Source organism: Pinus tabuliformis, chromosome 7, assembly GCF_031772625.1.
Source record: "Pinus tabuliformis cultivar Carrire ecotype Pingquan chromosome 7, CPIR1, whole genome shotgun sequence".
Taxonomy (NCBI): Eukaryota; Viridiplantae; Streptophyta; class Pinopsida; order Pinales; family Pinaceae; genus Pinus; species Pinus tabuliformis.
Window position 1 is genome coordinate 466,673,992 of NC_142293.1, and position 13,647 is coordinate 466,687,638.

At 40.0% G+C, this 13,647-nt stretch overlaps 1 pseudogene across 1 annotated transcript in view; it reads right to left on the reverse strand.

Annotated features, from left to right (window-relative positions):
* Window positions 1-967: 967 nt before the first annotated feature.
* Window positions 968-13,647, reverse strand: part of LOC149247968 (uncharacterized) — a 265,298-nt pseudogene continuing 252,618 nt past the window's right edge. The window contains exons 4-5 of the transcript XR_016264067.1: window positions 1,808-2,028; window positions 968-1,681 (exon numbers count right to left, since the gene is read on the reverse strand). The product of XR_016264067.1 is annotated as an uncharacterized LOC149247968 (transcript). The remainder of the gene's footprint in view (window positions 1,682-1,807; window positions 2,029-13,647) is intronic.

Consider the following 13,647-nt stretch of genomic DNA (forward strand, 5'->3'; position numbering starts at 1 on the left):
GAACTTACAATTAACTCAATATATAACTATGCCATGTAAAATGTCATCTAACTAACAAATAATTGTATTTTTCATAGAAAAACAAGAACATTGATTTTCATAACCATAAGCGGATTGGATCGATGTTGGACATATGTCGAGATTAGCTAGGAGATATTTATTGCATATCACAAGATTAGTTGGGAGATATATCGCTTGAGAGTGTAGGCTTTCATAGTTAGAATTTATATATGTTGTTGCTTCTAGAAAAACTGTGGCATGTGTGTGAAACATCGCCCACATGCCATAGTTTTTTCAGAAGCATTTCATGCACATGCCACGGTTTTTCCAAAAACAACAACGTATAAGGTATATCACTAATTTGAAAAATTTGGTGACCAGTTGAAATGAAACAAAATGACCATTAAAGTATTAAATAATAATGATCATGTACACTAATTCTAGTTGACATCTGAAATATCTTTATCCAAAGAATATAATTTAGGAAATAAGTAGATCCAATGAACATCTGAAATATCTTTATCCAAAGAATATAATTTAGGAAATAAGTAGATCCAATGAATGTAATTTTAAGACAACACATGCATGCCTTTTGTGCAAAAAGGTATTAGTGAAAATAAGATTCTATACATGCTTTATCCAAGAAATAGAATGGACCAATAAATAATAACACATGCATGCCTTTTGTGTAAAAAACTATTAATGAAAATAAGATTCTATACATGCTTTATCTAAGAAATAGAATTTACGAACAACTGACTATTTAGTAAGAAATAAGTTAAATGCATGCAAGTTTGACATAATTTGTGGGAAGCACATGCAAACTATATAGAAACACATATTGGAATTATACAAGATTGAATTAGAAAAAGATTAGACAATAGTAGATCAGGAGTTTTGTATTATAATGCGATATAATATAGAAATGGAAGAATCAATTTTGAAAGCCTTCATCTTTTGCAGCTTTGAAAGTTGTTAATACAAACTTATAGAGTATGGCTCACTGTTGTTTTTGGTCTGAAAAATAAATATTTTTTCACATATTAGTTCATTTTCATTTCCCGCTAGGGAGCTATTTTTCTTGCAGAAAAACTGACATTTCATACCCTTGTGAAATTTAAGAGAAGAAAGCATTATGGTTGAATGTTTTATTGGAACACAGCTGGAAGAAACAAACAATGAGTAAAGACTAAACTGAGAGTATTCAAGACCGCTACACTCACAATGTTGATTAAAATTCTATAATTTTCAAGTGTCCATACAGAGATGTTGATCCGATCCTTCCAATATATCGCGAACATTTGGCTAATTCATTTTGAATATCCATGGACAATTAATTTATACAGAGTAACTTAAATCCCCCCATTCAAGAATGCTAAGAGATCTTTAGAGCTCGAGACACAAGTTATCAACCCACATTACTTGAAATCAAATGCAAAAGAAAGCTTTGGGCGAGCTTTATTTTTGCCCCGCATCTTCATTTGCTCTGCACGTTGTTGTTCTTCAAGCTTTTTACACCGAATGGCTTTCTCTTTTTGTTGCAGAAGAGCCTCCAACTCACGATAACGTTCCTCCTCTTTCTGTTGCTGTTCCAGTATTGCTCTTAACTGTTACAGTTCAATTTACTCTTCTTTTTCTCTGCCATTTTATCTAATTCTTCGTTCTGCTTCCGTGCTTCCTCCTGTAATAGAACAGATTTTTTGTATCAAAGTTACCAAAATGGAACGTAGCAGTCCATTAATTGAAAGATCAAACAATAGCAGTATCCAATGATATTACAGTATTCTCGTGGCTATTTTAAACATACTTCTTTCAGCTTTTTCTGAGAAAGATTTTCTTGCTTCTCCTGAAGTTGTATAGCAACATCCTGAATCATCGTCTTCCTGCCATCTTCTAAATATATCTGTATTTCTAGTTTAACTTCTTCATACTTCAAGAAGGCTTCCTCGACCTCTTTTTTGAATGGCTTCTTCAATTCTCCGTGCTGTCTCCTCCTCCAAAAGCTTCAATTCTGCCTCTTTCTGACGCCTGTGGAAATAGACTCTGCATTAGGCGAGTGAAGATTCCATTTTAAACATACAAGCACACATCATTTCGAAACATAACCACTTCAGGACAAGCCTGCTTCACCGAGCACTAAACAAGCAATAACAAAGGATTTACAACAGGGTTTGCAATCTCTCCTATCTATACTATTAATCTAAATGCAAGTTATACTTTTAGGGTACACCTCTAATAGAATCCAGAGTAGTGAATAAACAATTTTCAGACTTGCTCAACGGTACACAAATGTAGCAGCAAGAGGATCATGAAATTTTAGACCAACTTGAACTTAAACATGCAATGTGTTCTGCTAATATGTAAAATAACTTTTTACTGGTATTTAGAAGTAAACATGAATCACATTGGAATCCGAAAAACATGCAACTTTTTATATGCATGCAATATGTTCTGCTCATATGTAAAGTAACTTTCATTAGTATTTAGAGGTAAACATGAATTACACTGGAATCCGATAACTATTCAACTTTTATTATGCATGCAATATTTTCTGCTAATATACTGAACATCAAAGTCAGTTGCACGTGTTCAGAACAAGAGAATAGCACTTATTTTTGTACAGCATCCGTACTTAGTATAACTGTTGTACTAAAACACATTTGGATGACAAAATATTGATAATTTTAGATGACCGCATCCCAAAAGTTTCAAAGATCCTATTCATTCTTACAACTATCATCATTTTAGTTGAACTCACCTTTTAACACAAATGACACAACTGAAATCTGCTCACAAAGGGTAAACAAATTTTAACATTACGAAATGTTTATGCAGTTATTGTCTGTTGAGAAAAAGATGCTTAAGTATCTCCAGTACACCTTCTCTATGAGTAGGCTAAATAAAGGAAACGTAAACGTAAGTATGTTCAGTGCCTATCTTTTCACAAACGTTGCCTCAGGTCAACCCAACAAATTTAAGCTAGCAATCAATGTTCTATCTGATTGAAACATTTGTGCACACTGCAATGCTAGTCATCTCTTCGATAGTATTCAATGGTCAAATTTATTGCAAACTTAACACACATTCAAAAAGTTTCTCAAATATTTCGTGTTTCAAAATGCATGAAAAGCTTAAATTCATTAAATGGAAAATATCAGACTCAGAAAATTAGCACATATCCGAATAAAATCTTGTCTGCTGTGGTATGGTTTAAATTCTTAACTTCGACTGCATCCTATGCACATACAATCATAAAAAACTAAAGAAAATGAGCTTAGTCTGCCAGAAGCATTTCTCAAATTCAAATAGGAGAAAGAATTCATTTTTCATTTACCCATGAGCGAGGAAACAAACATCAATTGGCAGTGTCAAGATGTTCACAAACTAAAGAAATGCATCCACTTGTAACCAACATTTCAACCAGGGTTCATATCAGACAACAAACACAAAATACTGCGGCCAATTGATAATACCTATAAGATGGATGCTTTCAGAAATGGCTTAAATTAGCTCAAATGGACTCAATTTGAAAATAATAACGATCACGTACAATCAGGTCAAGCTAAGATTTACATCTCATGGACTTGCAATAGTAAGATGCATGAATATCTTAGAGAACAAGATAACCATTAAACATACACAAGAAGCTAGGATTAACAAATACAGACCCCTACCAATAATATGCATTAACTTTTTGTGGAACAAGAAAACAAGCTACCAGATAAGAAAGGAAACATTATAACTTCAAGAAAGCCATATAAAGGAGGGAAATAATTTTATCCTAGGGTTTCATCATGTAAAAAAGTTAGAATTCCAAATGGAGTGACATACTTGAGATGTGGCAATCCATTGTGGATATTTTAAGCCACCAGAAGCAACAAGTGACGAGGAAAGAAATAATTATGAAGCACAAAACTAGGAAGTATCTAAGACATTTTCAATTTCACATAAATTCAAGACATGAGAAAAATTAGACAACGGAATTTCATATGAATATGACTCCACTTTGGTAATTTTGTTTTAATATAGAAACAGATGTCCAAAAATATATGCAGCTTCTGATAAATGTACCAACAATTTTTAAAAGGAAAGAAAAGACAACATGAGAATAAAAAAGCATATTTGCAAGGCAGAAGAAATGTATTCCTGCAAATAGGCTCTTTTCAATTTAATTTAAACTTGCTAATATTTTCACAATTAGAGATAATTATAAGACAATTCATTACCCTGGATAGCTACAGGAAAACTAATTCCACTATTTACAAGATTTCTCCCAGTAAGAAACTCTTCACTCCATGATAAAAATGGAGAAAATCATTTTGATTTCATGCAAATCCATTCATAGCAGTTATACTAAGTTTCAAGCAACCCAAGTAAAGAAAAGCATTTAGGAACAATATTAATAATTCGCAAAGTAGAACAAATAAGAATGTTCAAGTTTGAAAATAGGTAAAAAGTTGAAAGGCTTGAAGTCTAAAGAACAACAATTCATTGAATCATAACCCAACGCAAATAAGAAGAAACACCAATTAGGAAGCAAGAAATAACCAAATGCCACCCATTAACAAAAGCATGGTTGACATCAGTGATATAAATCATACATAGTAAGCATTCACATATAGAGCATTGACTCAAAATTTGTGACATTACTTAATATTATAACTCATAACGAATGTATTGTTTTAGTGATACCAAACTAATATTGATTTTTGCTGCATCTCTATGTTTTCTCAGATAAATTACTGAAAATATCAAATTTAAGCAATTCATTTATATTTTGCTAGACATTTGAAACATATATTAGCCCCGAGCGTTCCTAGACATTTGAAACATATATTAGCCCTGAACGAAAGCTTTGGAACTCATGTTTTTACTTCCTGTCAGGACTTGATTATCAGGAATTTTTAGGAAACGGAAAAGCTGAACATTTTCTGGACTAAGAACGTCTAGAGCTAAAATGCATTACATCTGCTACCATGTGGAAGCATCTAGACATTTTTTTGTTAGCTACCATAAAGCATAGGGGCAATTACTCTCAATTCTAATGCATGGTATTTTCTCTCAATATTAAACCATTTACTGTGAATGTTATCAACCGCCAACTTGTAATGAAGCGTCCAGGACTGTAATGAAAATAGAAAATTTCTTCAGAATTAAAGGACCTTGAGGGGACTATGCATTAAATTGACACAACTTGCATATGCAACATGAGTCAGTCACATGCTTCAGCTTCTTAAAATAACGGTATCGTGAACTGAGACTGCTAAACCACTCTGTTTGTTAGTTGCTACTATTAAAAGTCAGGATTGGCACAACAGGAATGTTTGTCAGCTGCTATTAAAAGTCGGGACTGGCACAACAAGAATGGAGACTCCTATTAGAAGTCAGGACTGCCACATACAGGGAATTTTTGTTAGCTGCTCCTCGTAAAAGTCAGGATTGCTGCAACAGGGGATGAAGATGTTTCAAAAAGAATTTCAATCATGCATTAAATCTTTGCATAACCGAAGAATCAATGACCAAGATGAAACTGGCTGAACAACATGCATTCCGTAGAAATAATGATTGTATAAACATGAAAAACATAAATAAATTCGTCAACCTCCATGATTGCCAAATTAGGGGGGCTTGGAAGGTTCCACTTGGTAAGATTATGGTCATGCATGAATAAATTGGGTTACTCCAAGAATGGAAAACTAAGATGAAACCTACCATCTGCACTTATTTCATGAAGTAAATGAAAGTAAGCACCATAAAAGTGAGCAAAATCACAATCATAAAATCTTGATAATCCAAATTAGAAGATCACAAAGAGAAATCTCATCCCAAAAACTCAATGAATCTCAAGTGAATGAAATAAGGGAGCAGTGCATATTTGAAGAAAAGACAACATACAATGGGCATTGCTCATCACAGAAAGAAAGGAAAAGAATAATTAATATTGATGTCCACAAATGACCAAATTGTGAAAAAAGGAAAATAGGAATCAAACCCAGGACCCCGCTGGCTGGTAGGACAGCTCTACCAACTAATAATGGGCTTCTAATTGTTTTACAATTAGTTGTGTTTAAGTGTCACTTGTTACACCAACCATCCCTTCAAGCACTTCAACTGGCTGGGAATTCCTAGCTGGCTCTGATATCATGTGAGAAATGGGAAGTCTAGGAATTGAACTCAGCACCTTCCTGGCCTGTGGGGCTGCTTTATTAACTGAGCTAACTACCCACTCTTGGTGGCCTTCTAATTGTTTTACAATGGTTTGTGTTTGAGTGTAGCTTGTTCCACCAGCACAAGGTAGGTCAATGGACTTGAAATTATATATAGTAAAGTAGAGAACTGGGGTAGAAAAAGAACCTAGGAGCTGAAAAAGTAGCCAAACACTAAGATGCTAAAACAATGTAAACATAGCAAGATTATATTTTATATTTTGAATGAATGCTTATATTTTATGAGATATATCTTGTGTAAGTTAGGGTTTTTGACTAACCATGGAATTAGTCAAAATTATAAAGTTTTTGATTAGGAAATTTTCAAAAGTTTAAGAAATCACATTAGGGTGCTACAAGCTGAAATTTCAGACTCAGAAGGACCCAAATGTCAGAGATATATTAAGATAAAGGTCAACCATCTAGACAGTCTCCAAATTAAGGTTTTAAATGTACACAATTTACAATTGGCATAACTTTTAATTGGAAAAGATCTTTTTTTGAGTAACTAAAAGTTGTGATAAAAAGAAGTACTATTATTATTTTCTCATATGGCAAAGGGTTCTACAAAAAATACTACTCATAAAAACTCAAATATGACATCCAAAAACAGATGAAGACTTAGAATATAGGTTCTTCCAATTAAAGAACAAAGTTGATGAACATAGTCATAGTTTATTGAAACAAGCAGATTCATCATGTTCTCAACAAATCCTTAAAAGTAAAATGGAAAACAAAATGGATGAGAATAAGTAACATGGAAAATAAGATGGATGAAATGGAAAAGAAGATGGATAAGAAGATGGACGAAATAGAAAAATCCATAAATTCCATGGAAAATCTTCTCTTGTGGAGGCTTCCTAAAAGGGATATGGAGATCCAAAAAAATCGTTAAAATAAAGAGAACAATTGTGTTGGGACTGTTGCCACACAATCTAGCAGGGCCCTGGGAGGGGAACCTATGGGACAACAACTAGACCAAATGACAACAATGGGACAAAGACCCACTGTCATCTCAAGTAATGTCCCCTGCTCTTTATGGATTTTCACCAATGGGAGGAGTCCTGGTAGGAGGAAATCACTCATAATGGATATGCCAATGACTATGTATGGAGTGATTTCACAAGGCCTGTTCAAGGGTAAGCTCAATTAAGGCTTAATGCTTCTAGGAAGCAAAAGGCTCTCCAAGAAAGACCTAGGATGGAGGTCAAGACCTAGGGCTTGAAATTTGCAATGATGATAGGTATGCCTAGAGTCAACCGTGGGAACTCAACCAAAATTTGAAATCCTTAAGAGAAAACACAAAGGGAGAGTTCTATCTAAATGAAATTCCAAAATTCTCACTCCATTAAAATTCGCAGGATGCCCTAGCTAGCTGCCCTATGGAGAGGGGCCGCTTCTGGGAAATGAAAAGAGATGGAAAAGAAATGGTGATCACCAATGTTCTTGGACCAATGTCTATTTCCCTTGGCTATGGAGTCTAATATGATTCAAAATTTGCCAAAATTGTCTTCAAGGAGGCTAAAGATGGATTCCATAGAAACCAAGCTTTAACATTTACCCAACCAAGATCTATGGATTTTCATGGAAGAAAATAAAATTCATCCACTAGGAACATTCATCTATTGTCATGCAATGAGTAACATATGCAATTGCCAACCAAAATAGCCTTTATAATGATATTCAATAAACTAGGGCACAATAGCATTAATTAGTTGCAACAATTCCATACATTAGACGTCATTTCAAAAGAAAATATTCATTCGAGATTACATACAAGATGACAATGAGATATATCCAACCACAAATCAAGAAGTAGCTCCAAGAAAGATCAAAATTCTAGCTTCCAAAGATATCGAAATGCATCAAAGAGTCTCCAATTTGTCGAAGAGAAAAGTGTGATATTCTTTTTATAAGAGAAATCCAAGTGATGATGATGAGTTCTCACAAATGAGACTCATCTCTATTTATATGAGTCTCTCCTAATTCGATTTAGCCTAATTAGCCCCAAAAATCGTAAAATAATGTGCTAGATACAAGTCTTGGTGACAAGCCCACCAAGTAGCTATCAAAAGTGATGAAGAAGCAAACCATAAGTGAGCCAAAATGATGACGTCATGATGAAGGGTCCATTGGAGAGCCTCGTTGAGTCCTAGGTGCCATGATGAGAGAGAGGGCTCCATGAATGATGGACAAGGGGATGGCCCCTCAATCTCTATGTAGGTCATCATGTGGTGCTCCAAGGTAGTTCTGGGGCACAAATGCTGGTCTCGTGGCCTGATGAAAGATAAGCCTATAGACTGCTCCAAATGAGAGCTCTGAAGATGGTGCATGCCCTCCCATGTTTCAAGAGTGAGACAAACCTCCTCTGGGCCTCAGATCTGTTAGTTTTTGTAGCATCGGACGTGTTCTAGTCACAAAACTTGGTGGAGAGGCTAGAATACATGAGATCTCCATAACCTAGAAATCGTTTCCGAAAATTCCACCTAGAGATGGATTAATTAGATTATTAACCTATTTTTAATGTTTCCTAATTAATCTGGTTAATTAATCTGTAATATTCCTAATTAGCCATGGCTAATTGGAATATTCGATTTTGTCCAAATTTTTGCCTTCTATAGTTATTTTGTAAATAAAAGTGAGGAAGGGGGACATAACTCACTTTTAGAATAAAAAGTCATTTCCTAAGTAGCACAATGTTGTGACTTAAAGGGGAGCCAAGGGGACCAAAGGGGGACGCAGAAATGGAGCCCACGCAGACACATGGAGGGACTGCGCAGGAGGGAAGACACACGTGACAAGAGGGGAATCATGGAGGAGGAGGTGAGCCTTGGGATTGAGAGAGGCAAAGGCTATAAATGAGAGAGGAGCACTCTCATTTGGATCATTCTGTTATGAGCATTTGTGATAGTCATTTCAACTTGGAGCACGCTGGCTGTTTAGCTAGTCTGCAGCATTGTTTAGTGCATTTAGTGTCTCCGTTCGGAGATCTCACCCTTAGCCCCGGGGGACTTCGAGTGCCTGCTCGGGCAAGGTATTCCCATTGGCATTTCAGCAGTAGTTTCATCAGCCTTTTTGCAGCAGTAGTGGCAGCGTTTTGGAGGTCTGTGCAGCACTAGGAGAGGGACGAGTTCTGAAGGATTGCGCAGAACTGTGAGAGGGACGCAGTTCTGGGTTAGGGATTTGCAGGAGGTTTGGTGCTGAGAGGTAGAGCAGGGGATCAACCCTTGCATATTTGGGAGTTTTGGCAGGGGTTTCAAGCAGGTTTTTGGAGTATCTCATTCAATGGCGGCGCAGAGCAGTGAGGAACTGCGTAGAACCCCAAGGGGGTGATTTTTGGGGGTCAGCTATTCCACGAGAGCTTTCTAGGTTTTTCTGGGTTTCTTGAGTAGAGTCCGATTCCAGAGTTTCAGCCTTTTCTGAGGAGGGGAGCAGCCCCAAATCCCCATTTGATTTCTAGCAGCAGCAGCAGCACAATAGTTTCCCAGCAGCTTGGACGCAGATTAGAGGGGCCATTCCTTCGCTATTCTGAGTATATTTCTTCACTTGCCTAGTGCAAGTAGAGGTGCCATCTTCTTGATCACCTTCTGTACTCATTTTATTACCCAGTATAATAAAATGGCTTAGCATTATCTCTGCATTTCTTGTGTATCTGTTTATGGTTAATTTGATATATATCGTATCATTGTTATTGTATCTCTTTGAGCATTCTCGGCTATTATACCACTTGTGTGTTTCTATTATACTCTTAGACAGAGTCTAGAAAGGGCCAGGTAGCCTCCAGATCTCATCCTCTTTTTAGAGGCGACATATCTGGTAAATGACCTCCCAGTCCATCTCTGGTTGGGGTTTGCTTGTGTTTGAGGTATATTCCTGATAAGGGATATTACAGTGGTATCAAAGCATAGATCTGGCTCAGCCTATGGAGCTAGCAATCTATGACACCACGGGAAAAACCCTATATCTGTTACAGAGGTCGGAGATATAGAGACTCTGGGCGTAGGTTGGAGAACACTTATGGAGAGGGAGACTGTGTTCCGGTAGTAGACGCAGAACAGGAGGAGCCTGTAGTGGACGCAGAGCAGAGGGCCCTGTGGTGGACGCAGAGCAGGAGGCTCCAATGGCAGATGATGACAGGAAGAGATTTGCGGATATGCTCCTCAAATCAGTGCAGGGTCTGTCGAGACAGATTGAGGTGATGGGGCAGAGATTCATGGCAGTAGAGACTAGACAGCGTGAGAGCCCACGGGTTTTCCAGGTTGGTGAGGGATCGAGCGCATCCCACCATTTGCCAGAGCAGCGTGATACTGCGCAGCAGCAGCAGGTGGCCTCACATGCCCCTACACGCTCTACCATGCCCACTTTCTTAGGAGCAGACACGGGGGCCGTAGCCCAGTAAGAGGCAGAGCCCGGACATATGGGCGATTATTTTGCAGAGTACTAGGCCTATGGGCAGGAGTTCAGGGAAGCCCTCTCATTCAGAGATTTTGTTCAGCTCCAGTGGGATAGCAAACCCCGCGACCATCACAGAGGGTACCGGCATTACCATGATGGTGACACCCACCGTGCAGCGAGTAGATTCCACTTGCCTACGTTTGATGGTTCATCAAACAGTTCTGCAAAGTCTTGGGTGGAGAAGTTGGACATTTATTTCCAGCTTAACCAGATGTCAGAGACAGAGGCCATCAAGGTGGCAACATTGCATTTGGATGGTGAGGCCCAGGATTGGTGGTTTCATGGGATGGTTACACTCGGGCACTCTACAGTGATGACATATGCTGAGTTCACCAGGAGATTGATGGAGCAATTTGACCGGAGGGATCCAGAGCAGCATTTTGTTGAGCTGACGAAGCTCAAACAGACAGGGAGCCCAGAGACCTACATTGCAGATTTCTTGAGGGTCTCCATGATGGTGCCAGACCTATCCACGGCGCGAAGGGTCTATATCTATGTTGAGGGGTTAGCAGAGCCACTTCGGGGTCTAGTTCGATCCACTAGGCCAGCCACACTCCAGGACGCTATCAGCAGGACCCAAGACTTACAGGATGTCTTACCCAGGACCCGGACACCTTACCCCCAGAGACAGACTTTCCAGTGTAAGGGGAAGGGCGTGAGGATTCCACCTCCAAAGGGGAATCCAGGACGAGTACAACTTGATGATGATGCCAGGAGGGAGCTAAAGAAGAAGTGGTTGTGCTTCACATGTCAGTGGCCGTGGGCACCGAGACACAAATGTGTTGCTGGCAAAGCACATTTTATTGAGGTCTTCTCTGAGAGCAGTGGAGAAGAGGATGACGAGGATGATGGGGAGGCCGAAGATAGCCATGCCGTATAGGGACCTTTTCCACCTCCACCAGCAGCAGCAGGAGGTGCATCATTTGCACCCATCGGAGGGGCCCTTGCAACATTGCAAGGAGTTCCCAAGTATTTGACGCTATGCGTACGAGGGACAGTATGTGGCCAACGAGTATCAGTTTTGGTTGATAGTGGGGCAACCCACAACTTCATCGATGCACAGATGGTTGAGCGGAGAGGTATACAGACAGAGAGCTTCGATGGGTTCTCAGTCTTGGTCCCAGGAGATCAGACCATGACGTGTGCTCATTATGTTCCAGAGCTTTCAGTGACGATGGGCACCTACACATTGACTGACCACTTTTTCGTGGTCGATATCCAGGACACCAACATGATATTGGGTGTTCAATGGCACTCTAGGGAAGGTCACGACGGATTGGAAGACCCTAGAGATGGAGTGGGATGATGAGAAGACAGGGAGGCATGAGAAGATACGGGGACAGCACACATATCTGCCTCAGACTGTTTCGGCTCATCGGATGGAGGCAGTCTTTCGGAAGGGAGACATAGAGTGGGTAGTGGAGCTGCGTGCATCAGAGGCAGGGACTACAGGGCAGTCGGTACATCCAGAGATACAGTCCATCCTTGATCGGTATGCCATAGTGTTTGGGGAGATTCCACTAGGACATCCACCGGATCGGGGGTTTGAGCACACCATCGAGCTAGAGCAGGGCATACAGGTAGTGATCACCACCCCCTATAGGCACCCCAAGGCCTATCGGGATGAGATTGAGAGCGCTATCCAGGAGTTGCTGGCTCTTGGGCACATTAGATCGAGCACGAGTCCTTTTGCTTCTTCTGTGGTGTTGGTGAAGAAAAAGACAGTACGCTGAGGATGTGCATTGACTACAGGGCCTTGAACAAGAAGACCCTGAAGAACAGGTACCCCATACCCAGGATCGATGAGTTGATGGACGAGCTGGGAGGGGCACGTTTCTTCTCAAAGATTGATTTGAGATCAGGGTACCATCAGATTCGCGTGAGGGAGCAGGACATTCCCAAGACCGTCTTCAGGTGTCACTATGGGCACTTTGAGTTCTTGGTGATGCCTTTTGGGCTAACCAACGCCCCAGCTACATTTCAGTCTTGCATGAATCACATCTTCCGTAGTCACTTGAGGAAGTTTGTGTTGGTATTCTTCGATGATATTCTCATTTACAGCAGGACTTGGGAGGAGCATCTCCAGCACATTGAGGCAGTATTGCGTATCTTACAGGAGCAACAGTTCTATGCCAAACTCTCCAAGTGTGAGTTTGGGTTGACGGAGATGTTATATCTGGGACACATCATAGGGGTGGACGGAGTGACAGTCCCCGAGGAGAAGATCAGGGTCATCAGAGAATCGCCGGAGTCGAGAAACGTGACGGAACTTCGAGGATTCATTGGCATTTGTACGTACTACCGGAAGTTCGTCGAAGGTTTCTCACAGCTTGCTGCACCCCTGACAGGCTTGACGAGGAAGGGGGCATTCAGTTGGTCGGATACAGCGTAGCGAGCCTTTGACAGGCTCAAGGAGGTTATGAGTAGCTACCCAGTGCTTGCATTGCCATATTTTACGCAGCCATTTGTTTTGGAGTGTGATGCGTCGGGAGAGGGGATCGACGCAGTATTGATGCAGGGAGGTCACCCTATAGCCTTTGAGAGCCAGAAGCTCCTTCCGCACGAGAGGTTGTATTCCATATACGACAAGGAGATGCTGGCCATCATGCATGCATTGGCTAAGTACCGACAGTATTTGGTGGGCAACAGGTTCAGGGTGAGGACTGATCACAATAGCCTCAAGTTCTTCTTGGAGCAGAAGCAGTTACAGGAGAGGCAGCAGAAGTGGATCAGTAAGATCCAAGCATATGACTTTGACATTGAGTATGTCAAGGGTAAGAACAACGTGGTAGCAGATGCCCTTTCACGTAGACCAGCCACGTTGTCTCTTATGAGCTTGGATACAGATTGGAGGGCTCGACTCTTAGTAGAGTACTCCAAGGATAGGTTTGCATGTGAGGTTTTGGACGGGCAGGTGGCAGATGATAGGTACAGGGTGATCGATGAGATCATCTGTTACAGGGATCAGATCTTCTTGACTGAGGGG